Raw genomic sequence first — 27,780 nt, 5'->3', positions numbered from 1 at the left:
TCTGTGTGTGTGTGTGTGTGTGTGTGTGTGTGTTTAAAAGGCAAGAGAGAAACCCACAGCCAAGAAAATAAAGTTAAGCAGTATACACAGTCGTGTTCCATGCATGGTAGAGCACAAGAAACACCATTTACTGATGATCTGCCTTTCTGGCCCATTTGTATACACACACAACCTCATTTCTTCAATAAGGCCAGTCTGGAATGACCTGGAACATGGGGTTAAAAGACAAGGGCTTGATGTGCTTCTTAGGGTCCTACATTTTCGCAGCCATGGAATCATTCAGTTGGGGGCTTCTCAGTAGGCACTGAGAGTGTGCCCACATGGGCAGTAAGCCTCTTTTTCTCTGAGCCCGCAATTTTCATTTTTCTGTAAAATGAAATAAAAGGTGTTGGATTTGCCCACCTGATGGGGTTGTGATGGTCAAACTGGGCAATGCATGAACCAGAAACCACTCAGGATTCAGAAATAGTGCCCATTTACAGGGAAAAGCTACTGAATTATGCCCAGTTGTCTTAAAATATGATTTCAGGTGACCCAGAGAAGCAAAGCCAGCCAAAACTCAAAGGAAGGAATAATCCCTAGTGCTGTGATGTGCAGAGCCAAACATTAACTAGCATTTACAGAATTTACATGTAAGATCATAGTAACAGATAAGTCCCTTGTTGAGTGTATCTGCATTTGCGCAAATTTTTTTTTGTTGTTGTTTATTTATTTGAGAGAAAAAGGACGAGCTGTGGGGGGGTAGGGGGAGAAGGAGAAGCAGGATCTCTGCTGAGCAGGGAGCCAGAAGCGGGACGTGATCCCAGGACCCCGAGATCATGATCTGAGCCAAAGGCAGATGCGTAACTAACTGAGGCAGCCAGGCACCCCCACATTTTTTGGTTTTAAACAGTCACTGATTAGATAGGTAGGTAGGCAGATAGATCGAATAGGACGGAGGCAGGTAAATAGGACTAGAGTGGAACTATTTCTCAGCTTCCAGTCTTTTGATCAAAGAAAGACTTATATATTTTTCAAAAGACATCAGAAGAGCCTTGTGGTCAGAGCCGAGGAGTTTGTAATAGAATTCCAGCTTGGACAATATCTTGAAGCGTCTGTGTGCACACCAGACCTGCTTGTGCACATATGTGTGTGTTCTGTAAAGTAAAGGACTTGGTCTAGATGCATACTTATTCCAGCTTCAGCGGCCTCAGACCTATTCATGACACGGGGGGTTGGGGGGGGGCTTTTGCTGGGAAATTGTCAACGCCTGCACCAGTGTCATAATGTGGCTAGTGGAACAGACTTCATATATTTTAATTATGGCAAGAATGCAACTTTTTGAGTGCAAACATTTGGCAACTTCCTGCATGAGCGCAAATGAAAAGTGATTATATTAGGACTGTTATTTTTTCCCCCCAAGAATGACTTCCTTTGTGTGGCAATAGGAAACTCTCAGGAAATTATTCTTTCTGGCACTGCTGGTGTTTAAGCACCAGAATGAACCTGCATCCAGTAATTTCAAGTAACTTTGTTTTCCAAGTTAATTAATTGAATGATTCTTGATATTTGACAATGAAAGATAACACAGGAATAGCATGAGGCAGTTTTCCCCTTTTATTTAAAGAAGACTCTGGTCTACTCCAGTTCGTATTAGAGCTGCCATCAATATCTGAAATGAAGGGTGAGCAGCCAGAGGGGTGGTGAGCCTCTTTGGGTCATTTTTCCTATGCGTAAAATAATCTAGACCAGTGCTTCTCGGATCGTAGTATTCATTTGAATAATCTGAAGATCTTCATTAAATTGTAGAATATGAGCCAGTAGGTCTAGGATGAGCTCTGAGATCCTATGTTTCTAACTCTCTCTCACGTAAAACCTACCATGCTGCTTATTCATGAATCCACGTTCTGTTCCCTGGCTGTCTGCGTCTATATTTTTATATTCACACAGGGGGTGGGGGGGAAGAAAGGAAAGAAAGGAGAGGGAGAGACAGACGAAGAGAGGGAGAGTATGAACCACATCGCTACAGGATGCTAGGGCTGGGCTGAGCTCTTCTTACCCATCAGCCGAGACCCTCTGCCTTGTGCGTGAATGAAGACGGGGAGCTCTCAGGTGACTCGAGCTTTCAACCACAGCCGCGGCTCAAGTCAGAGGGAGGTCAGGGCACCCAAAGCGTCTGCTGCATTAGGACACAGGAACGTGAAATTATACCTGGCACCCACCGTGGCTAGACAGGACTGTTAACTTCTGGGTGCACCAGGAATCTGTAGACATGACCCTGAAACAGACCCAGCTCCAGAAATTCAATCCATGAACGATGCTCAGAAGTGGACACCATAAAAGCCAGGTACAGATGCTTCAAAATCTTTACACTATTGAAGGTTTTCAGAGCGGTGCCAGGTGTTGATTTGGTGTCTATACGCTTGTCACTGAGTCACCTGGATGGGCACTGGCTTCTACCTAGGTCGTCAACTTGGTCAGCCTGGGAGCTGGAGCTTGGGCATGGGAGGTGGTGGATTTTGCATACTCAGGAATCCTCATGGAATTGTATTGAAATAACCCTCATTCCTATACATTGAGCTAATGTGTCCAGGTTCCCGGCGTCATCCCAGCTTCATGGCTGCCTGCTGTGTCTTAGGCTGTGAAAGGAACACTCTAAATGCATCTTTTTTCATTACTCACTTAGGAACAGCTGTTGACCAACCGTACCCCTTTTGGGATCATAGGGAGTAAAAGGAAAGGAAGTAGGGTTATGAAATATTCTTTGACATTGCATATATAAGTCACAAAGAACATCCAAATCAGGAAGGGGGATTCCCCTGACAGGAGGCTGTGGGGCTCAGGCACTGCCAACTCCCTCATCAATTTTAGGACTCACAAAGAAAGAGCTCTGGCATCCCCCACACTTGGGTAAGGCTATCTTGTTTATGGTCGTGCAACCATAGAGGCTCGGATGATTAAACATCTCTAATGAGCCTAATAGAAGACAATGGCATCTGTTATTTACCTAGGGGAAAGTTAGGGGGAAAATGTGTGTGGGTTGGGGATCATTTATGCAGCATTTAGCTAGGGTTCGGGATGGAAGGGAGCAGAAGGTGGAACATCAGTTAGGCCTGAGCATGTGGGAATATTTCCCAGTCATACATTGGACAGGATCTGTGTTGTTCAGACCAGGGTGGAAGAGTGTAGCAGCTCACATAATGTAGGCGGGAAGGGAACCAGCATTTATGGAGCATAGACCAGGAGCTAACCCCCTTTACTTCATGTACTGTTTTTCCTAGTGTGATACAACAAATTCAAAAAAGACATTTTTTTAAAAATTCTATTTTATGTGAAGAAATGGGTGGTCAGTAACCTTAGGACTTAATTATTCTCTCAAAGCTAGAAAGTGCTGGGACTTTCAAATCTAGACCTGGTTGAACCTAAGGTCATTAATTTTCCACTTTGGATAATTTTTTAAAATGCTGTCATTACAATATTAAGGCTGTGGATAAAAAAAAAAGAGGCAAATCATTACATATAAAACTTAACGCAAATATGTTTTCTCTAAGTGGGTATTAATTTTGGCCCTGTGCTTTCTAGAAGGGAAGTTAAGGAGGGAAATGAGAAGTGAAAGTCTTTTATAGAATTGGTGAAGCATATAAACTCCAAGACAAGGGGTTTAAAGTTTGTCTGGTATCATCATCGTCAGATTTAATGCTTCTAACTCTTCAAAACAAAACATAAAAACAAAATTGATAACATTATATGGTCCCTTTATATACATATGGACCCTCTTACTCCTAATCCTCCTTTAACGTCTACCGGGAACTCTTCCAGGTTGCCTTCCTGGATTGCTTCAGACTTAGAGCATCTCCCAGTCATGCATCTCACAATTCTTTTTCCAGTTTTATTGAGATGTAACTGGTATACCACACCGCGTATGTTTAGTGTGTACAGCATAAGGACTTGACTTCCATATATTGTGAAATAATTACCACAATAAGTTTAGTTAACATCACCTCATACAGATGCATAAAAAAGTTTTTTTTCCTTGGGAGGAGAACTTTTAGGATATACTCCCAGCAACTTGAAAGATAACCTACAGCAGTGTTAACTGTAGTAACCATGTTACAATCCCTCCCCATCTTATCAATGGCAGTTTGCACATTTTAACCACCTGCATCCTGTTCCCGCCCCCTCCTTTTTGCTAGCCACGAATCGGATCTCTTGTTCTATGAACTGTAAGATTCCATATGTGAGATCATGTGGAGTTTTCTTTCTCTGACTTATTTCACTTGGCATGATACCCTCAAGTGCCATCCATGTTGTTGCAAATAGCAGGATTTCCTTACTTTTTAATAGTGAATAGTGTACATATTTATCCACTCATCATCAATGGACATTTAGATATTTTCCCCGTCTTGGCTATTGTATAGCTGCAATGAGCATGGGGAGATAGATAGATCTTTGATTAAGTATTTTTACTTCCTTTGGATATATACCCAGAAGTGGGATTGCTGGGTCATACAGTAGTTCTATTTTTAATTTTTTGAAGAACGTCCATACTGGGGTCCATTGTGACTGTACCTATTTACATTCCCACCAACAGTGCAAAATTGTTCCCCTTTCTCCATAGCCTTGCCAGCATTGTTATCTCATCTTTTTGATGGTAGCCATTCTAACAGGTGTGAGGTGATATGTCCTCGTGCTTTAATGCACATTTCCCTAATGATTCCCTTGTGGGATTGAGCACCTTTGCATGTAACTCTTGGCCATCTGAATATTTTCTTCGGAAAAATATCTCTTTAGGTCCTTCACCCATTTTTAAATTGGGTTGGGGTTCTTTTTGGTTGTTTTTGCTTTTTTGCTGTTGATTTGTAGGAATTCTTTATTTTGGGTATTAACTCCTTATCAGATGCATAATTTGCAAATACTCTTTCCCATTCTCGAAGTTATCTTTTCATATTGTTGATTGTTTTGCTCTGCAGAAGTTTTAAGTTTGATATGGTCCAACTTGTGTATTTTTAAATATCCAAGAAAATCATTGTTAAGACCCATCTCAAGGAGTTTTTTCCTTTTATCCTCCAGGAGTATTATGGCTTCAGGCCTTATATTTAAGTCTTTAACCCATTAGAAGTTATTTTTTGTAAGTGGTAGAAGATGGAGGTCTAGTTTCTTTCTACAAGTGAATAGCCAAGTTCCCCAGAACCATTTATTGAAATAACTATCTTTTCTCCATTGAGTATTCCTGGCTCACTCGTCAATAGTAGTTAACCATATATACATGGGTTTATTTCTGGGTTTTGAATTCTGTTCCATTGTTCTATGTGTCTGTTTTTGTTCAAGTACCATACTGTTGTGATTATATAGATTGATAATACAGCTTAAAATCAAAGTGTGATACCTCCCACTTTGTTCTTTTTCAGGATTGCTTTTACTAGTCATTGTCCTTTGTGGCTCCATATATTTTAGGACTGTTTTTTCTACCTCTGTATAAGATCTCAATACAACATTGACAGGGATGGCATTGGGTAGGGAGGACATTTTAACAATATATATTTTTCCAATCCATGAATGCACAATAGCTTTCTATTTGTGTTGTCTTCAATTTCTTACATTAATGTCTTGTAGTTTTCAGTGTAGAGCTCTTTCACTTCCATAGTATTTTATGGTTTTTGATACTATTATAAATATTTCCTTTATTTTTTAGATTGATGTTGTTAGTATATGGAAACACTACTGATTTTTGTATGTTAATTTTGTATCCTGCAAACTTAACTGAATTCCTTGATTAGATCTAACAGTATTTAGGTGACGTCTTTAGGAATATGAATATATATAATGTGATCTGCAGTTTTACCTCTTTGTTTCCAATGTCAATGCCTTTAATTTCCTCTACTTGCCTGATAGTGGTGGAAGTCATAGCCAGTGCAGTGTTGACTAGGGATGGTGGGAGTGGACACCTTGTCTTATTCCTGATCTTTAAGAAAAAGTTTTTAACCTTTCATGACTGAGTATGATGTTAACCGTGGGCTCGCCATTTATGGCCTTTATTATGTTGCATTACGTTCCTTCTATACCTAATATGTTGAGAGTTTTTATGAAAGAATGTTGTATCCTGTCAAATGCTTTTTCTGCATCTATTAAGGTGATAGGATGGTTTTTATGTTTCATTGTGTTAATATGGTATATCACAATTACTTAAGTGCATATGTGAACCATTCTTGCCTCCCAGAGATAAATCCCACTTGATCATGGTAAAGGATCCTATTATGTGCTACTGAATTCACTCTGCTAGTATTTTATTGAGATTTTTTCATCTATATTCATAAGGGATATTGGCCTGCAGTTTTTTTGTAGTACCTTTACTGTCTTTGATATGTAAAATGAGTTTGGGAGGGTTCCCTCCTATTAGATTTTTTTGAAAAGTAGGAAGTTTGGCATTCATTTAAACTTGTATAGTGGACATAAGACATTAGTTTTGGGTGTATGACACAGTGGTTCTACATTTATATACATTATGAAATGACCACCTCACTAAGTCTAGCTACCATCTGTCCACATACAAAGTAATTACAATTTTATTAACGTCCCTAGGCTGTGCTTTACATTCCCGTGACTTATTTATAATTGGAAGTTTGTACCTCTTGATTCCTTTTATGTATATCGCTCCTCCCTTTTGCCCTCCCCACTGGCAACCACCAGCTTATTCTTTGTTTCTGTTTTGTTCATTTTTTTTTCATTTCTTAGATTCCATGTGTAAGTGGAATTATATGGTATTTGTTTTTTGCTGTCTGACTTATTTCTCTTAGCCTAATACCCTCTAGGTCCATCCATGTTGTTGCAAATGACAAAATTTCATTCTTTTTTATGGCTAATAGTCCATTGTGTGTGTGTATATGCATATACCCCATCTTTATTCAGTAGACACTTAGGTTGCTGCCAAATCTTGGCAATTGTACATAATGTTGCAATGAACATAGAGGTGCATATATCTTTTCCAAATTAATGTTTTAATTTCCTTTGGTTTAAAACCCAGAAGTGGAATTGCTGGAACATAAAATATTTATATTTTTAATTTTTTGAAGAACCTCCATACTGTTTTCCACAGTGGCTGCCCCAATTTACATTCCCACCGACTGCATAAGGGTTTCTTTTTCTCCACATCCTCACCAGAACTTGTTCTTTCTTGTCTTTTTGATACTAGCTATTCTGACTGGTGTAAAGTGACATCTCATGGTGGTTTTGATTTGAAATTCCCTAGTGATTAGTAATGTGGAACATCTTTTCAAGTGGCCATCTGCATGTATTCTCTGGAAAAAGGTCTATTCAGGTCCTCTGCCACTTTTTTTTATTGGGTTGCTTTTTGTGTGTATTGAGTTGTATACGTTCTCTCTGTATCTGGGCNAGTGATTAGTAATGTGGAACATCTTTTCAAGTGGCCATCTGCATGTATTCTCTGGAAAAAGGTCTATTCAGGACCTCTGCCACTTTTTTTATTGGGTTGCTTTTTGTGTGTATTGAATTGTATACGTTCTCTCTGTATCTGGGATATTAACTTCTTATTGGGTATATCATTTGCAAATATCTTCTCCCGTTCGGTTGGTGGCCTTTTTGCTTTATTAGTGATCTCCTTAGCTGTGCAACAGCTGTTGAGTTTAATGTAGTTCCATTTGTTTTCTTTTGTTGCCCTTACCTGAGGAGAAGGATCCAAAACAGAATGCTAAGGCTGATGTCCACGAGTTTATTGCTTATGTTTTCTTATAGGAGTTGTAGGGTTTCAGGTATTCAATTTAGGTCTTTAATCCATTTTGAGTTTTTTGGTGTGTATGGTATAAGAAAGTGGTCCAGTTTCATTTGTGTGCATGGAGCTGTCCCGTTTTCCCAGCACCGTTTATTGAAAAAACTGTCTTTTCCCCATTGTGTACTCTTGCACCTTTGTCATAGATTAACTGACTATATAAATATGGGTTTATTTTGGGCTCTATATTTTTTCCCATTCATCTATGTATCTGTTTTTATGCAAGTGTTATACTGTTCTGATTAGTGTATATTTGTAATATAGTTTGAAATAGGGATCATAATATCTCCAAATTTGTTTTACTTAAGATTGCGTTTGGTAGTATGAACATTTTAATAGTATAAATTCTTTGATTATTGAGCACTGTGTATCTTTCCATCTATTTGTATCATCCTCAATTTCTTTTACCAATGTCTTAAAGGTTTCAGACTACAGGTCTTTCATCCTCTTATGGGCAGCCTGTACATGGGTCTCTTTCCTTTCGTAATTGACTCAGCCACCGTATGTCTTTTAATTGGAACATTTAGTCCATTATGTTTTAAGTAATTATTGATGGGTATGAAATTATAGCCATTTTGTAAATTGTTTTCTGGTTGCTTTGGTAATTCTCTGCTCTCTTCTGTTTTGATTTGATGACTTAGTGTTATGTATGGATTTTGGTGCATATTACAGGTTTTTGGTTTGTGGTTACCATCAGGTTCATTTAGAACACCCTATGCATGTAGCAGTCTATTTTAAGTTAATGGTACTTAAATTAAAATACATTCTAAAAGCACAGTATTTTTACTCTTTATCCCCATGGTTTATATTTTTGATATATAATTTGATATATTTTTAACCTATTTTATATTTTTATTTTGTGTGTCCCTTAATTATTGCAAATAAGGTTGATTTTACTACTTTTGTATTTTTTTTTTATTTGACAGAGACAAACAGCCAGTGAGAAGGAACACAAGCAGGGGGAGTGGGATAGGAAGAAGCAGGCTTCCAGCAGAGGAGCCTGAGGTGGGGCTCAATTCCGGAACGCCGGGATCACGCCCTGAGCCGAAGGCAGACGCTTAAGGACTGCGCCACCCAGGCGCCCCTACTTTTGTATTTTAACCTGCATACTTGCTTGACAGATGGCTGATCTACTGCCTTTATTGTAGGTTTGCTTTTACCAGTGACTTTTTTCTTTCATAATTTCCTTCTACTTGTGACCTTTTCTTTTGGACGTAAAAGAAATGCTAAATGGACTTCTTTTAAGGCTGCATTAGTGGTGATGAGCGCCTTTACTTTTGTTCATCTGGGAAACAACTTCTTTTTCCTTCAATTCTGAAGGATAACCTTGCTGGGTAAAACATTCTTGGTTGTAGGATTTTTCCTGTCACCCCTTTGAATCTATTGTGCTGCTCCCTTTTGGCCTACAAATTTCTGCTGAGAGATCAGCTGATAGTCTTTGGGGAGTTCCCAGGGAAAATGTGACTAGTTGCTTTCTTCTTGCTGATTTTAAGATTCTCTCTTTATTTTCGAAATTTGACCTTTTAATTATTATGTCTTGGTGTGGACCTCTTTGGGGCTCTCTGTGCTTTCTGGACCTGAATGTCCATTTCCTTCCCCAGGTTAGAGAAATTTTCAGCTGTTATTTCTTCAAATAAAATTTTTTTCCCTTTCTTAGTCTATTCTGCTTCCAGTATTCCTATAATATGAATGTTAGTATGCTCAATGTTGTTCCAGAAGTCCCTTAAACTATCCTGATTACATTAAATTTTTTCTTTTTGTTGTTCAGTTTGAGTGATCTCCACTACCATATTCCAGATAGCTAATCCGTTCTTCTGTAGCTAATCTAATCCCCTTTAGCTTATATTTCATTTTGTTTATTGTATTCTTCAGCTCTGATTGGTTCTTTATATTGCACGGTTCACTGGGTGTTATATGCAAGTAATGGATCATGGAACTTTACATCAAAACCTAGGGATGTACTGTATGGTGACTAACATAATAATAATAAAAAAAGCTGTTCTGTATGTATTTGTAGGTTTGGTGTGGCCAATGGAGCAAGTGAGATCAGAATAACTCTTATTCTTTCTTGATCTTAGCTCTTGAAATCATTGAATTATTAGGTAAAATTTATCCATAAAGCCATCTGGTCCTAGGCTTTGTTGCTGTTGGGAGATATTTGGTTGTTGCTAATTCAATCTCTTTGATAACTGGTCTGTTCATATTTTCTGTTTTCTTTTTTTTCCTGATTAAGTCTTTATAGGTTATGCTTCTAATAATTTATTTCTTGTAGTTTGTCCAGTGTGTTGGCATATAGTTGTTCATAAATAGCCTTTTATGATCCTTTGTACAGTCTCCTTTTATCCTTCATGTAGCTAAAGGTTTGTGAATTTTATTTACCTTTTCAAAGAACCAACTCTTAGTTTTGTTAATCTTTTCCTTTCCTAATTCATTTATTTCTGCTTTGATCTTTATTTTTTTTTCCTTTTTCTACTTCCTTGAGTCATAGAGTCAGCTAGTTTATTTGATGTTTTTATTAATGTGGTTATTTACTTTTAGGAAATTTTTAGAACTTATTTTGTTGCATCCCTTAAGTTTTGGTATGTTGTGCTTGTTTTCTTTGATCCACTGGTCATTCAGGAGAAGTACTGTTAAATTTACGAATACATGGAAATTGTCCAGTTCTGTTATTACTTTCTAATGTGCATACCATTTTGATCAGAAAGATACTCAGCATAATTTCTATCTTCTTGAGGTTGCTAAGACTTATTTTATTGCCTAACAATCTATCTTAGAAGATGTTCTATGTGTACTGGAGAAGAATGTGTATTCTACTGTTGTCAAAGAGAGTGCTATGTATACATATATTGGTCCATTTCGTCTATAGTGTTCAGATTGATTCTCTGAATGATCTAACCATTATTGAGAGTAGGATATTAACCATTTTTGTATTGCTTTGTAATGTTTAGTTCTGCTTTTGCTTTACATATTGAGGTGCTGCAATGTAGGGTACATAAATATTACAATTGTTATGTCTTCTTGTAGGATTGATGCCTTTATTATAGAATGACCTTCTCTAAAACTGGTAGAAGAGCATCTATTTTGTCTGATAGACTTATATCAACCCCCAGCTTTTTAAAAAATTAGCTTCTGCCTGAAATATTTTTCCATCCCTTCACTCAGCCTGTGTGGTTTTTTAAAAATTTTTAAAAGATTTTTGACAGAGAGACAGCCAGCGAGAGAGGGAACACAAGCAGGGGGAGTGGGAGAGGAAGAGGCAGGCTCCCANAAAAGATTTTTGACAGAGAGACAGCCAGCGAGAGAGGGAACACAAGCAGGGGGAGTGGGAGAGGAAGAAGCAGGCTCCCAGCAAAGGAGCCTGATGTGGGGCTCGATCCCAGAACACTGGGGTCATGCCCTGAGCCGAAGGCAGACACTTAACCACTGAGCCGCCCAGGCGCCCCAACCTGTGTGGTTTTAAAGCTACAGTGAATCTTTGTAGTCAGAATATTGTTNCTCTGGGGTCATGCCCTGAGCCGAAGGCAGACACTTAACGACTGAGCCGCCCAGGCGCCCCAACCTGTGTGGTTTTAAAGCTACAGTGAATCTTTGTAGTCAGAATATTGTTAAATCTTGATTTTTCTTTTCTATTTAGCCATTCTGTGTCTTTTGATTGGAGAATTTAATTCATTTATATTTAATTACTAATAGGTAAGGCCTTAGTATTGCCATTTTGTTAATAGTTTTCTTTTTTGTAGATCCATTGTTCCCTCCTTCTTATCCTACTCTCTTTTGTGTGTTTGATGCCTTTTGGTATCAGTATGCTTTGACTTATCAAATTCTTTTGTATAATTACTCCAGGTTTTTTTCTTGGGGTTACTTTGAGGCTTACATGAATTATCACTTCTAATTTAAATTTTTTAAAGATTTTATTTGTTTATTTGACAGGGAGAGAGTGAGCACAAGCAGGGGGATAGCAGAGGGAGCAGGAGAAGCAGGCTCCCCACCGAGCAGGGACCCTGAGGTGGGGCTTGATCCCAGGACCCTGGGAGCATGACCTGAGCCCAAGGCAAACCTTCAACTGACTGAGCCACCCAGGTGCCCCAATTCTAATTTTAACTTTGAGAGCACTCCTATATTTTACACTTGCATTCCCCTCCTCTGCACTTGTAGGTTATTGATGTTACAGTCTACATATTTTTATATCTTATATCCAAAATAATCCAAAAGATTATTGTACTTTTTTATTACATTTGTTTTTCAAATTTTTAAGCTAGTTGTAAGTGAATTCTGCATCACCATTACCAGTGAGTTTTATACTACCTTATGTTTTTATGATGTAAACTGGCATCTTTTTTTCTTGACTAAAAAATTCCCTTTAACATTTCCTGTAAGGGGTGTCTAGTGGTGATGAACTCTCTCAGCCTTTGCTTAGAAAGTTCTCTCTCCTTCATTTTTGAATAATTGTTTTGCTGGGTATAGAATTCTTGGTTGATACATCCAAAATATTGAAAAGAAGAAACTATTATCCCATTCTCTCTTAGTCTGAAAGTTTCTGTTGAGAAATCCATGAATAGTCTTATGGGGGTTTCCTTTACGCAAGTTTTTTTCTCTTACTGCTTCCAAAATTCTTTCTTGGTCTTTGACTTTTGGCGGTTTAATTAGAATGCAACTTGGTGTATCCCTATTTGTGTTCAACCTATTTCAGATTTTTAGGCCTCATGGATCTGGATGTCCATTCTCTCCTAAAATTTGGGCATTTTGTAGCCATTATAGTTTAAATATACTTTGTCTCTTTCTCTCCTGGAATTTCTATTATGAGGGTATTTTTTCCTTTTGATTATGCCCTATTAGCCCTGTACACTTTATTCACTCTTTTTCATTCTTTTTGCTCTTCTTACTGGATAATTTATTTGGGATGGTCAAGTCTGCTGTTGAAGCTCTCTATTAAATTCTTAAGTTTATTTGATGTTTTTTCATGCATTGTTTTCCTAATTTAGTTTTCTTCTGTGTACTTGTAGTTCTCTAAACTTCTTAAAGAGGATTATTCTGAATTCTTTGACAGTTCATAGCTCTTCCATTTCTTTAGTGTCCTTTATTGGAGCTCTATTAGTTTCCCCTGGTGATGTTATATTTACATTTTTTTTGTGATCCTTAGTTCCTTACGTTTGTATCTGCACATTTGAGTAAATAGTCTCCTCTTCCAGACTTTACCAGACCACTTGACTTGATTTTCTGCATGTATCAGTTTATAACATCCTTGAGCAGGGGGCACTTTCTTAGTTTTTCTGCTGAGGTATGGCCTCGCACAGGCACCATGTTGGAAAGGTTCTTGTTTGGAAGTTAAACGAGGCAGAACTATGTACCAAATTCTCTACTTATGTGCTGTAATTGGAGTTGCAAGATGGACAATAGAGATTCCAGAGAGTTCTGGTTAGTGTTCCTGGTCATGTCAGTCTGGAGGCTGTGTTCAGCTTGGCCTGGTCTATATACTCCCTTAGTTATGTACTCCTGGTCAGGCTGTAGCCAGTAAGGTCGCTTTTGGGGGGGAATCAAATTAGACAGACCTGTATATTCAGCTGCCTGGATGGATGGCCACAGTCTAGGCTCCACAAATACAAAGCTGCTAGTCATGTCCTCTGTTCAAGTACCATTGTAATCAGGGCTGCATTAGCTTCCCTGCACAGGGAGACGTAGGGAGCCACAGAACAGGTCCCAAGGCTGCTTAGCTCCCCAAATAAAAGTCTTATCAGACAGACCAGTGCATCAAACTCTCTGGCCAGATGGGCTCACTAGTTTGTCTCCATAGGTGGGCAGAGCTACTGACTGGGCTGAGTGCTGCTATGCCAAGACATTTTCCAGGTATCAGAACAGGCTTACTGGTTGGGCAGGGCAAGGAACTACACTCAGTGTTGGTCTGGGCTATGAATTAGTGGCCTTGTTGGGGCAAGGAGACCAGACTGAGGGTCCAGCAAGGCTCTTCATCTGAGGTCCCAACTCAGGCCGACCTGTACCCTGCCTCATTCCCTGGTCAACCTGTGTCCACTGTCTTGGCTGTGCCAATGAGCAAGGCTGCTCTTTGGGACTTCTACCTGGGCCTGCAGGTAAGGACTCAGTTGGCCAAGATCTGAATGCTGGTTGTTGCAAGCCCTGCAGATTCCCCCATGATCTCCTTGAGGGGAGACCGGAGTGGAAACTCCCAAAAAGTGCCCCACAATGCTGGGGGAGCTCGATGCCCATCATGGGCTCTCTCTTCACACTGGAGGGCTATAGGCTTAGAGGAGACCTCCCCATGTGGTGTTCTGCCAGCCTGGGGTGGGGTAATATGTACCTGCTTCTTTGACCCTTCTGTCTATGTGACTGTTTTGATAGCAGTGCTTCAGCCTCACCTTCACATTCTAGAATTTTTTCAGTTCTTGGGCAGGGGAGCAAAGTCAGGAACTGCCTCTGTCACCTTCCTGTTGATATCACTCCAAGCCCATGATAACCTCTGCAGCCATTTCTGCTCTTTACGTCTTCATTATTTCTCCCTGCCATTTTCCATCCTGTGTGGGTGGGGGTTTCCCAATGGCAGTAAAATCTTCTCCTCCTTCATGTCTCCTATTACAAGGTTCAGTAACGATGGATGGCCCACCCACTGTTGTTGGAAAGTTGTGTTTTCTTTTCTCCTTGGAGACCTGGTGCCAGTAAGCAAGTGTAACTTCATTAAGAACTTAGTTCATGCTCTGTTCACACTGAAGTTTTAATCTTCCAAAGAATGCTACAAGGGAAGCTTGATGAGTGAATAGGCCATGGGAAAAAAGGTAACATTCCCCAAATAATTCAGCAGGAAGGTTGTGGATCTGGGAGATGAAGAAGAAAACCTTGATTCCTTGGTCTTGGAGTGCATTAAACCCACCTTGCGTCAGGGCACTTAAAGTTCTTTTTCCTTCTGCCTAGAACCCATTTTCTCCTGTTCTGGATTGTGCTTTTAAAACCTTTATCCATCAGGACTTACTCACATGTGAGTCCTTACCTTACCACTTAACCTAAAATGGCATCTTCTGGTCACCCTGGATCTAATCACTCGGTATACAATTTTTTTTCCATAAAAACTTATGTTACTTGTTTCCATAATTAGTTAGCTTATTTATTAAGTTCCAAGATTATCTCTTTGTTCACTGCAGAATCCCCTGTGCTTCCAAAGATTCTTGGCAGAATAAATGAACTAGGGAAGAGGGTTAAGTATGCTTTAGAGAACAGGGTGTCTCTGAAACTGTGCGTCCTGCATGGCGTCAGTAGGAACTGGGACCCCCAGCATTACATCGTTGTTAGAACTGCAAAGCCTTACCCTAGACCTTATGAACCAGGAATGCCAGGGGTGAGGCCCAGCACTGCATTTTAACAGACTCTCCAGGTGCTTGTGATGCCTGCTCAAACTTGAAAGCCACTGGTTGAGCTGTGCTTTTCAATCATCAATATACATGAGTCACCTGGGAGATCTTATTAGAATGCATTCTTGTTCAGGAGGTTTGAGGTGGGAAGGTCAGAGAGCCTCCATTTCTAAAAGATTCCAGGTGGTACTCATGCTGTCCACTAACTTGCTATGAATCTTCGCTGTCACCTACAGAGCTTTAAAAGGTACTGATGCTGGTCCCAGCCTTCCACATTCTGATTTAACTGGTCTGTAGTACAGGGGAATGGGTCTTTGTAAATCTCCTCTGACAATTCTAATGTTCAGTCAAGGCCGAGAACTGCCTTCAAGGGCACCTGCATCCTCAGAATGCCACTGGCTGTGTGGACAGGCGAGGCATGGCAGTTTCTGGTCAGAGAGCATGCGTACAGTTTAGATGCCGAGAGACAAGACCTGAGTATTGTGTGAGAACACTTAGAAAATGATGGAAACCAAACCCATCAGCCCACTTACTGACGTAGATGCACAAACACATCCCCTTGGTACAAGGATTTGATGATGCTCGGTCAATGCAGATCCAGTGAGTACAATGCTGATTTTGTCCTAAAGATAAATTTCCTAGGGATGAAAAAAAAATTGTTCCAGGGATTACATTAGCTGGCCAGGTTAATTAAAAAAATCACTCTAATAATTAGCTTTGTGTGTTTAGTTTCTTTGTCATTAGCTTAGATGCTTTTCATAGAAGGGACAAAAGCTCCTAAATGAAACCTCTTCTGGCTTCTCTGTCCCTCCTCTGAACTGGCATCCTAAAAAAAAAAAAATGCATTCAGGAGATTGTTTAGAAAAATCATCCTTTAGCATACACAGCCCCAGATATGTTGGCTTATACCCTGAGATGAAGAGACATAAAAGTTGTGTTTTATCTTTTGCTGCTATTAACATGCCCAGGGGGATTTAAGAAGTTTATATTTATTAGGATGTTTCAAGAATGCTGTCCAAAATGAACAATGAGAAAATAAATGCCTTTCCTAATAGATTTTAAAAAAAGGAATGTGAAAGAAGGCTTCATGAGTGTAACAAAACATAGGAAGTGGGCTGTAACCCTGAATCACTCACTCATTCTTATGTCTCAGGCGGAAATTTTCTCTGCTTTCTAGATTCTCCATCATCCCAGGTTGCAGCGAGGTTCATGAGGATTGAACGGGAAAGCTCTGGGAGGCATACCCCTTTTCTGGGACCCCCAGTCAAGGAGGCCAGCTAAGCCAGGACTGTTTGAAAGGATGCTGTCCACCTTGATCATAGTTGATTATTTCCAAATGTAGATACTATGTAAACCTGGCCAATTCTTTCTCCCAAAATTTAGAAAACTGTGAGGGGATACAGTCTTGGAGTCTTGTGGATAACAGCACTGAAATGGCATCAGTCTGGAGCAGTGCTCTGCAACAGAACCTTCTCAGGTGATGGAAATGTTCTATAGCTTACAGTCTCCAATAGTGTAGCCACATGTGGCTACTGAGTATATGAAATGTATCTAGAATGATTGAGAAACTGAATTTTTAATTTTTCTTAGTTTAAATTAGCAATTGAATTTAAACATAAATATGTGTTTATTGTTCTGGACAGCATAGCTCTAGAGTCCAATTTTACGGCCTTTGGCTCCTAAGGAAATCTACAGCACCTCTTTGGGTATCTCCTTGGTCAAGTTTGGGTTGTTTAAAACTGTTGCATCAATTTCTTGAGTTACCCAAAAAACTATGGGGCTTTTTGATAAACCCCCAAAGGAGCTTTATAATGAGATTAATTACAAGTTTACATACTGTTCTTTTGTAGAGGGAGGTCTATCCATCACATTAAAACCATGGGTGTTCCCCCACAATAGGAATTGAAGGTGGAATAACTCTTTCATGCCTAATACCCTAAGCAAACTATCTTATATCACAGGGTGACTTGTGCAGGAAGTCATTCCATTGGCAGTGTCTCAATTTTACGTTCGTGGACACAGTCTTTGTGAGTAACCTTGAGCCACTTGTCCCCAACATGAGTTTCAGTTCCCCCAATCATAAATAAAAAGAGTATGGGGGACTTGCAAGTTTAAACTGGCAACTGTTAATAGCTCATCCAATCTTCCTAACAAGTTTGTAAGGTAGGTGTCCTTATGTCACTATCATTGCCCTTACTGTCACCATCACGACATCATTGCTATTCCTTTGCATATGGGGACACCAAGGATCAGAGAGATGAAGCCAGTTGATTCAGATCCCACTGTTAATAAGCAGAGGAGGCAGAATTCACAACCAGGTCTTCTGACTCTGAATTCAACACTTAGTAGAGAAGAACATCTGTATCTGCTTTAAAATTTTATGGAGACAGATGAAATACCATATGCTTAATACTTTTGAGAAAAAATGTGAAGCAAATAAAGTTTGCATTTTAAGAGATGAGAAGGGCAAGAGTGTCATTCTTTTTTGGATCTAGATTTTGAGGTGTGTTCTTGAAAGTTTTATGCTTGGAAGATACCTACAGTATAAAATTAGACTAAAAATTATGGGGAAATCTAGAGAACATGCCTTAAATATAAGCCACATTACTATTCTATGTTTAATTATAACCAATCCTTTTGGTATCTAGCACGTTCTATTGTTCTCACTAAAGCCTTATCCCAGGCCAGTATGGTTAAAACTAAAATTCTTAGTTTTGATACTTACGCAAGATCACAGAAGTTGGCCAAACAAAAATACACAAAGCATATCTGCCTGACTGTAGAGCTCAAGTTCTAGGTTATGATTGCCTTATTTCCTTGTTAATTATGACTCTTTAATAAAACTTCACCATAATGATTCATAGTGGTTTTACTGGTACTGCATATAGAGAAGGGGCCTGCATCCACACTGGGGATATCATAGAGCTTCTAGGGGGGTCAGTGTGAGGGTGGCAAAAACCCTGTCAGGAGAAACCTCAAGGTGATGTGTGCCTCAATGACACGAGCCTCTCCTAGATACTTCTTCTCTGACGCTAACATGGAAGTCTCATGGCTTTTCTTAAACAGGGGGAAGATAACTGCGGTCACACTCTTCCTAGTTCGTCTGATAGAATGCACCTCCTTCATCGTGGTACTACATAACCAAGCTCAGAACAAGAAAGAGTAGAACCTGTTGGATGCATGAATTATTCTGGCTCCTAATATTGCTAATAGGTAAGCACCTATAGACTGCTCTTCACCCTTTGTCTTATCTCCTATAAAGCATCATTTATATATTACATATATATTATTGCATATACAGAATGCAAGAGGATGAATGTGAGGTTAACAAGTCTTTTTCTCAAAGGTTACAGTATCCTATTAGAGGAATACTGTCACTTGAGGGTTGTGGCTAAGGAAGAGCTTGTATTTGGACCAAAATCTCCTAGAAGGTTCTGATATGTCAGGGGCTGTGTGGGGCACAGTGGAAATTTTTAGAGCAGGCAAAGCCAGGGAAGTATATGTGAAATTCATGAGGAGGAGGCATGTGAGGTACTTAGGTATTTAGGTCAAGAACACCTGAAGCTTTTGCACTCAGCAGCTGCTGATCTTGAAGATGGTTAGTCACCCACTGTGGAAGTGGGATTTCAGAGTTTCTGGGTTAATGATGACTTTATTGATAGTCCAGTGCTGGGTATTATTGATCTGGCTTTGGGTCTCACTCATCTAACCTACCATATGATCTATAATCAGGGATTGTTGGACTGGAGAGTTTCTGTCAATAGTAAGAGCTGAGGTCACATGGCTCCATTGTTTATAACGCACTCCCAAGAGGGAGAGGCAGTCACAGGTAGGGTGAACAGGAATGTGGAGGAACTCAGATAATGGCATATTGGCAAGGAGTGGAGGACATGAGATAATTAGGAGGAGAGATGCTGATGGGGAAGAAAATCATTATTTTTCAGATTCAAAGAACTATTTTTCATATTCTTATAGAGCTAATTATTCAATGATAATTAAAATGTTCAGCTTGATACAAGATTTAATGGGAGAAGGGGATTAAATGGAGATTTTGATTTGAGGACAAGGAGCCATTTTTTCGCCATAATCTCCGTGTGGGGCATTATGCCAACCATATCATCCAGTGTCAGCAACCGTTTGTTGACATGAAGTAAACAAAGTGACCATTAGGCAAGGGACTTTTTAGGAGTCAGAATTGTCTGAAAATTAGAGCTTACAACCAACCCAGGAAGCACGTATTTATGTCACTAGGTATTTATTATCAGTGAACATAAAAAACCTATTTCCTAATCCGGGGAACTTTGGATCCAGATTTGGAGAGTCCCGTGAGTAGTAACTCAAGGCAACAACCAAAGCCCCATGACTCGGCAGAACATGATTGTGTTGAAAGAAAAGAAGGAAGTAAGTTCTGCTAAGGGTTAGGAGAGGGAGGATTTCCTGGAAAAGCTGGGTAGAAAGCAGGGTTTCTTTGATAAGAATTAAACCGACAGAATCAAGGAAGAGGACTTCCCAAAAAATCAATGTGGATAAAACCATGAGTACCCAAGAACGTGGAGAGCAAACTAGGTGTTTTGTTTATATAAACAAAAGTGAGTTATAAAGATACTAGACATCTTTAAATGCTAGGCTAAGGATGTACAGGCTCCAAATCAACGTGATGGGGAGCCTTTGAAGGTTGAACAGGGCAATGCCTTACAAATAGCTTTTGGGAAAAATAGCCTGGAAGCCTGGAGGAACATGGACTGATTGCATGGTACAGAGTTAGAAGGCAGAGAAACTACACAGAGATGTCTTATTCTGAGTTTGCTATTTTTTCTGCTGGGGAAAAAAAAAAACCCATCAGCTTCCAATGAACTTCTTTTTATTATGACACAAAAGCCATAAAAGTAGTGATGTATATAAAAGCAGTGCAGGATGTTTTTAGTGGCTTTATGAAATAAAAACAGCAGTAGATAGTTAAAATTGGAATGCCCTGCATCAGGTTATAACCATCTGAGTTTGGAAACTTGAAACAGCAATGCAATCATATTTTTATAGCTCTAGCGTGGTCTTTTCACTCAGATAACTGAACTATGGGTGGGTGAGAAGGGAAAACCCAGCAAATCAATGCTGTTAAATAGCAGAGGCGGAGATTTTTTTGAATTCCAATGACCACATCAGTTACCTTTATTGATAGTATACACACTTCTGATTTGGGGAAACAATGATTATTTTATCAAACTGGTAAGATTGATACTGGGGAGATCAAGTTCCCTAACAAAATAATATAATTGGTAGAAAGCTATCATACCAGGCACTTTGATATCTGTGCCTTCATTGTGCACCTATCACAATTCCAAGAAGCATGGTTTTCACAAATTGCTCAGGCCTTTTAAAGAAGAACCCTTCTTGTTCATTAGCAAAGGTAACTGTCTAGAGTCTTTTGTAGGCTAGGGATGGAAGTAGACCTCTCTAGAGATTATACAATCAACTAAAGAGTGGCTTGCTCAAACGAATGATTATCTTGGTGCAACATGTTCTTATGGCAGCAAAAATGTGGTATTAATGGATATTACATTGTATGATCAATTACCATAAAGATTTTCTTTGATTCTGCCCCCTATTCCACCCCAGCTTGGGGTTAGTAAAATAGTATGTTAACTTTAAAAATAAATATATATCATTTTAAGGAATAAAGGATAAATGAGGTATTTAAGACACTTCCACAATTAATTTGTATTATCCTCACGGGCCAAGGCAGAATCTGAGGCCTGGAGTGGTCATGTCATTGTACATAAGACGCAGCGCACATATTGAAAACTAGGTCAGGATAACGGTTACACCTATACTTGAACAGCCTCATTAAACCCCTGCTGTTTAAGTTCTTCTCTTTGCACATATATACAAGGAAGGTTTTGACTCAGTAGCGTTCAGTTCTGTGGAGGAGAAACATATTGATATCTCTTCATAGGTTGTGTTAATAGAGAAAATAGTGTATTTCACATCAATCACTATTTTGGAATACCTTCAGGAGCCTCTAGAAAATAAAGAGAAAAATATGAGAACAGAAGGTTGAGATTGAGAGTATAGGATCCATGGTCAACCAGGGTTTTCCTCTTCCCTCTTGGCTTTACTGTTTGAATAATTGCATCTACTTGTAAGAGGATTGTGAGGATAGAATGACATGAGGCATGGTTGCTGCTCAGCTCTGTGCTTGGTGCCTACCAGTTCAAAGTATGGTAGATGAAATAGTAGTAACAATAATATAATATGTATTGAATACTTACTATGTTCCAGGCATTGTCCTGAGTGACTTATGCACATTAGCTCATTCAGTCCTCACAACAACCCCTTGAGATGGGTATTATCATCTCTCATGTAAAGATAAAGTAGTGGACGCATGGAGAGGGTCTCACAGCCATTAAGTGGTAGATCCAGTAGTGGGACTCCATCACCTATAATCTTGACTACTATGCTATGGGGCACCTCTGTAATTATAGAGGACCACTACTAGAGTATGCAGTGGGAGAGGAAGTGCCCAGTTCAACACTGAGTCCAAATCTGTATGCCATCGGAAGCCAAGCCAGGGAATCCTTTGGGGTATACAGGAGGGGCCACATGCCATTGAAACATGGTTCATGAAAGACACAGGGTTTAAGATGGGTATAGCCGGACTGACAGGAAAACATTCAGGTAACAGGACTATAAAAAGCAGTTTGATCTCTCTTATGCAGGACTACTCAGCAACTATCTGTACCATCTCTATCATTAGGTTGTGGCCAACGTGAATGTCCATGAACTATACATCATGATGACCGGGTAGGTTTCAGAGAGACTGGCATCAGTTTCGGCTCTGCCCCTCCTGAGCTGTGGCTTTCACTTCTCTATCACAGTTTGTCGGTCAGCAAATGGGGTTATCACACCTCACAGCAGTGCCTTGATTCTAAATGAGATGCCATAAATAACATTGTGGCCATTGTGGTGACTGCCTGTAGTATGGTTTCAGTGAGTATTGGCTCACAGGAAAGGTCTTTGCCTTGGGTTCTGACACCTGAGTTTACCCAGCCAAGATTGTCCATGATGCCTGCCACTATCAACCATGATTTGGAATTCTTGGCCTGCATAGCTTTGAAACATCTAAACCCATGTTAAGTTCATGTAGAAACATCCTAAATTACCTCTAGAGATTTCCCTTTTTCTCTGTTTTGCTAAAATTCTTTCAATTTCTGTTATGAAAGAATGTGTTCATTATTTCTGAAGGGCACATTTCCATGTGAACAACCTTTAGTTGCCTTTGGAAAGGCTCTAACATACCACTTCTCACCTGTGCATGTGACATGAGCCTCCTAAGGAGGGTTACTAGATAAAAAGACCTTAAATGCCTATGTAACTGGGCTTCTTGCATTTTAAGTATAAATAACATTTTGGATATACTTATACTAAAATATTTTGGTTATCCCTCTAAAATTTGTTGTTTATCTGGAATGCACGTTTAACTGGGTATCCTATTTTTCATTTGCTATGTCTGATAACACTACTCTTAAGGTTCAGGGAGCTCAGTGGTGGTGAAATAACAGTTTTGGAATCAGATCTGGGGATTCAAATCCTCATTCAGTCACTTATTGGCTATATAACCTTTCACTTATAATCTTTTCCCTCTGAAGTAAAAAGTCCTTATACTAACAAGGGTAATTATAGATGAAGACACTCAGTCACTGAAAAGGTAGAATGAAATAACATCAGCCAATATGATTAGTACACCTCCCGGAGAATAACAGAAGTACCCCATCTGTTAACTTTCTGTGCCGTTCAAGCACTTTATACACAGTGCTACCTCTGAAACTGTACAGACTCATTATTACTATTTTTTCTCCAAGGCCATCCAATGGGCAGGTGGTAAATTTGAGATCATAGCTCAAGTGTCCAAAATTCCACTCCAGGACTTTCTCTGATGTCCCACTCTTTCTGGAAGCCTCTCTCACATGAATAATTGTTGTCCCCAGTCAACAGGAGAAAGATTCAAAATGAAATTTATGCCCAATGTTTGCAATTTGGTCCATTGCCATGGCTTACTTTAACATAAGGTGCTTAAGAGCAGGATTCATCAGGGAAGCATTTTCATCTTTTACGATTCTAGAGATGAAAATTTGATTTTAGGCAAAGGAATGAAGGGTATAGTGGTACCAGGATCAGTCTCACCCAGCACTTGTGATGTACAACAGCACCAGTCATTGTTTGTGAACCATGGACACTTTGTTATTAAATAAATGAATTCAAGGTACATGATATGCCCTTTTACAAAGGAGTGTATTGAGGCTTGGTGGAGTTATATAATCTTTCTCCCAATCACATAGTTTGTAAGTGGCAGAGCTGGGCTTCAAACCCAAACCTGACTCACACCAAAAGCCATTTTTTAACACTGCCCAAGGCAACTTCTGCTTTTCTCCCCTCAGTTTTTCTGAACAATGATATAGAAACAAAACATCTGGTTCATGAACCAAGAACATGACTCTCCTGTCTCCCTCCTTCCCCTCACCCCCAAACCCTGAAAGGGGAGAAAGAGATAGGGTCTTCTGTAATTTCACCAGTTCCCTGAGGGACAGTAGCCAGGAATGCTTCATGGCTGGGCATACAATGCTTCAAGTGCTCAGAATTTCATTTCCTCAGCCAAAAAAGACATCCACTGCCACCATAGCCCCAGTATAGCTGGTCCCTTGTTCTAAGCCTGAGAAATTCCCTTAGGATCTTACTTTGCAGGGAGAAGGGCCATGCCACACCCTGGAGATACTAATGATGGAGAGCAGCAGATCTGAGAATTGACAGTCTCATTTATTACCATGGTGTGGTCTGGAGAGAGAAAGCTGGAAAGGTAAATCATCAGTCATCAGCATGACCAGCTAATGGCTACCTGTTGTTACATGACCTAACCCACAGAGCACAGCGTGTTCTGATACAGTCACAGCAATAGAAGAGCAGTTCTCAAATAGTCTGAGAATTAAGATTCTGGATCTACCAGTTAAGTGCAACTATATGATTACTGCCATTGTTATTATCGCTGTGAACACTTATCCATTAAACAGCAAGTTCCAGGCACTCAAGAACTGCTTAAACATAAAATCTAGCCCTGTCCCTCCTCCCCCTCCAAATTTGGCAAGACATACAGACTCTCAGACATTATGAGAAGTTCTGAGAGAGAACACAGGGCACACAGAAGAGAAGACATCTGAGTCTTAAAGAATAAGAAACAATGTTTTAGGTGGAGATACTGGAGAACATGTTCTTCAGAAAGAGAATATGTGCAGAGTGATGCAATCAAGATGGGAACATAGGATGTTCCCAACTTTAGTCCCCCTCATTAGACAACTATCCATGGGCAAGACCCCAGTATTAAAATCTTGAAACATTCCCCTGCACCACAGAGACCGTGACAGACAACATGAGACAAATAAGAGGCTACACTGACACCATTCCCCTTCCCCCAAAGCTGGTGAAGCACTCCACAGAGAGGGCCCTGCTACAGCATCTTGAGTGGCATGAGAGAGCCCAAGGTGGACATCCAGCACCGCTACCATTGTGGGTTGCTTCTCAGGAAGCCCACTGGGTCTCACTTTGCAGGACTTGAACACTGGGGACCAGAGAGCAATGGAAAAGGAGAGTGGGGCTTACAGTAATCATGGTCAGACCTTGGCATACCAAGTCCCTACTGCAGTGACACCCAACTATAAAGCCCAGCCTAAGATATTGCTCATCTACAGAGCCAACAGTGACCCAGTCAGACCAGAGAACTCAGCTAGGCGCGGGTCTGCCAGATTCAGGACTCCAAATAACAACTCATACTGGCCTTGAAACCAGTTTTGCCATTCTGCCTGAAAAATTGATAGCCTTATCTACTTCTGAGTATAGATCCCTTCCCTGCCTGACCAGGAAACTTCTCCCCATATGCAGAGCCAACCCAGTGGCCCCATCTCACCAACAAGTTTGCTGCATAGTTATGTCTGATTTGGTCCCCCAAGAGCCCTGCCAGTCCATGGGCCTATTCTGAGGCCCAATCTGGGCAGCGAACTAACTTATACCTTTCCTACTGTTGAATAATCCCTCCAGCCTTCCTGACCAGGAAGCCTAATCAGAGTTCCAGGGAATCCATGAAACCCATCCAGCAACTCTGATTATAGTGGCACCTGAATACAGAGTTCAACTGTCAGGCTACTTCCCTGCCTCTGCAGATAGGCAGGGCTGTCATGTCGGAGAGCTTGGTGCATATTTCTCCCTAATTTGGTTCCCAATTAAGAGCGGTTGCTCGTACAACATGGGCACACTAATTTGAAGCCCCAACATTGCAGAATACAGCATTCAGCCTGCCCAACCAGTAAACCTACCAGAGCATACGGGAAGCTGCATAGCTCATCCTCAGCTCTCTATACAGTAGCACTTGAACAGAGAACATAGCCAGTGGTTGCCCCTGGCTGCAGAGCAAAACCAGCGGCCCATTATGACTAGGCAATTAGGTGCACAGTCCTGCCTGACACAAGCTGTGCTAACCTTAGTGCCAATTCTGTTGCCCTGTCCAAGCAGCAAAGCTAATCCATAGCTCTGCTCCTCCTGAATATAATTCCCAATCCTGCCTATCTAGAAAGCCTGACAGGAGAATCTAGGCAACTGTGGAATCCGTGCGGTAGCTGCACTAGGACAGGGAATGAAGCCAACAGTCCTATTCAAATGTCCTTAGCTAGTAGCACCCCCACCTCAGCCTCAGAGCTTGAGCAGTGCCTTGTCCAAAAAGAATCTCATAGAAACCCCACTACTTAAGGATGCTGCCAGCTGACATGTCCAGAACCCCAACCTGAGGTGATTAATGAAGGACTAGCTCTGCCACAGCAAACCTATGAACTTTGAAGGTAAGAACACTTCCTCAGATGAGCAGATACCAATGTAGGCAATCAAGGATCATGGACAGTCAGGTTAGCATGACACCACCAAAGGAAATTAATAAAGCTACTGTAACTCATTTTTTAAAAAATGAAACTGTTAGACAAATAATTCAGAATAATCCTCTTAAAGAATTTTAAGGTCTAAGAAAACACAGACAACCAAAATAAATTAGGAAAACAATGCATGAACAAGAAGCTCAACAAAGACAAACCATTAGAAAAAAACAAACATAAGTCCTAGAGCTGCAGAATGCAATGACTGAACTCAAGAATTCAATAGATAGTTTCAATATCAGACTTAACCATACAGAAGAAAGAATCAGAGATCTGGAAAATGGGGCATTTGAAGTTATTCAGATGAGCAAAAAGAAAAAAAAAAGGGAGAGAAAAAAAAAAAGCACCTGCATGATAGAAGAAGGAAACCTATAACATAAAAAGAAACAAGATACATATGGTAATCCCAGAAGTTAAATAAAAAGAGAAATGAACAGAATATATATGTAAAGCAATGATGATTAAAAATTTCCAAAGCATGGGGAGAGAAATGGTCATGCAGATCCACGAGGCTCAAAGGAGCCCAAATAGGTTGAACCTGAGTAGGGCAAAACTGAGACCCACTATAATTGCATTGTCAAAAGTCAAAGATGAAAAATTTTGAAAGCCACAAGAAAAAAAAAAGACAAGTTAGATACAAGGGAACCTCATAATATTTCTCAATGGAAACTTTTCATGCCAAAAGACAATGGGATGACATATTCAAAATATTGAAAGAAAAAAAGGTTTTCAACCGAGAATTATATATCTGGCAAATCCGTCCTTCAGAAATGGAGGACAGATAACTCCTGAACCAACAAAAGCTGAGGGAGTTCATGCACTTGATCAGCCTTAGAAGAAATGCTGAAAGGAATACTTTGTAAGTAAAAGGTCGCTAAATAACATAGTAAAACATGAAGGTAGTGTAAAACTCACTGGTCTCGTTAATATATTGTCAAAGTCAGATTTTTTATAATGTTGGTGTGTGATTCAGTTAAAAAGTTAAAAAATATATTAAAAATAAGCATAACTATAACAATCTGTTACTGGATATACAATATAAAATATGTTAATTGTAATAAATTTAAATATGTGGGGGTGAGTGAAAGTATAAGTTTCAGAACAAGTTATCAGTTTAAAATGGGGTGTTGGAATTTAAGATATTTTATATATGCCTTATAACCACTAAGTAAAAATCTGTAGTAATTATATTAAAAATCATGATAATGAAGGCAAAGCATACCAATTACAAAAAGTCATCAAATCACAAAAAGAAATAGGGTAAGCAGCAAGGAAAAGGGATCTAGAAACAGTCAGAAAACGTTTAACAAAATGGTAGTAGTAAGTCCTTACTTATCAGTAATTACTTTAAACATAAATGACTTAAATTCTCCAAAAGAGACAGAATGGTTGAATGGATTAAAAGACAAGATGCAATGATATTCTGCCATCAAAAGACTTTAGCTTTAAGACACACAAACAGTGAAGGAATCAAAAAAAGATATTTCAAGCAAAGGGTAACCAAAAAACCAAAAATCAGGAAGGGCTATCCTTGTATCAGACAAAATACACTTTAAGCTAAAAGTGGTAAAAAGAGACAAAGTGGGTCACTCTTTAATGATAAAGGGGTCGATCCTTCAAAAATATTCACAATTGTTTTATCTTTATGCACCTAATATTGAAGCATCAAAATGTATAAAGCAAGTACTACTACAACTAGATGAAA

The 27,780-nt window shown here is 39.7% G+C and overlaps 1 long non-coding RNA gene across 19 annotated transcripts in view; it reads left to right on the top strand.

Moving 5' to 3' along the window:
- The window catches only part of LOC105237265, a 493,381-nt gene that overhangs the window by 450,573 nt on the left and 15,028 nt on the right, over positions 1-27,780 (top strand). For 13 of the 19 annotated variants that reach the window (XR_004618910.1, XR_004618911.1, XR_004618912.1 and 10 more), the window contains 2 exons: positions 16,498-16,591; positions 18,181-26,267. This is a non-coding gene — a long non-coding RNA (uncharacterized LOC105237265). Of the gene's footprint in view, positions 1-16,497; positions 16,592-17,075; positions 17,142-18,180; positions 26,268-27,780 lie in introns of those variants that run through there. The other 6 variants (XR_004618913.1, XR_004618901.1, XR_004618906.1 and 3 more) reach the window with 5 other exon arrangements.

The sequence above is a fragment of the Ailuropoda melanoleuca genome, chromosome 12 (assembly GCF_002007445.2).
Source record: "Ailuropoda melanoleuca isolate Jingjing chromosome 12, ASM200744v2, whole genome shotgun sequence".
Lineage (NCBI taxonomy): Eukaryota > Metazoa > Chordata > Mammalia > Carnivora > Ursidae > Ailuropoda > Ailuropoda melanoleuca.
Note: the sequence above shows the minus strand (reverse complement) of the source record. Positions and strands in the feature narration are given on the sequence as shown.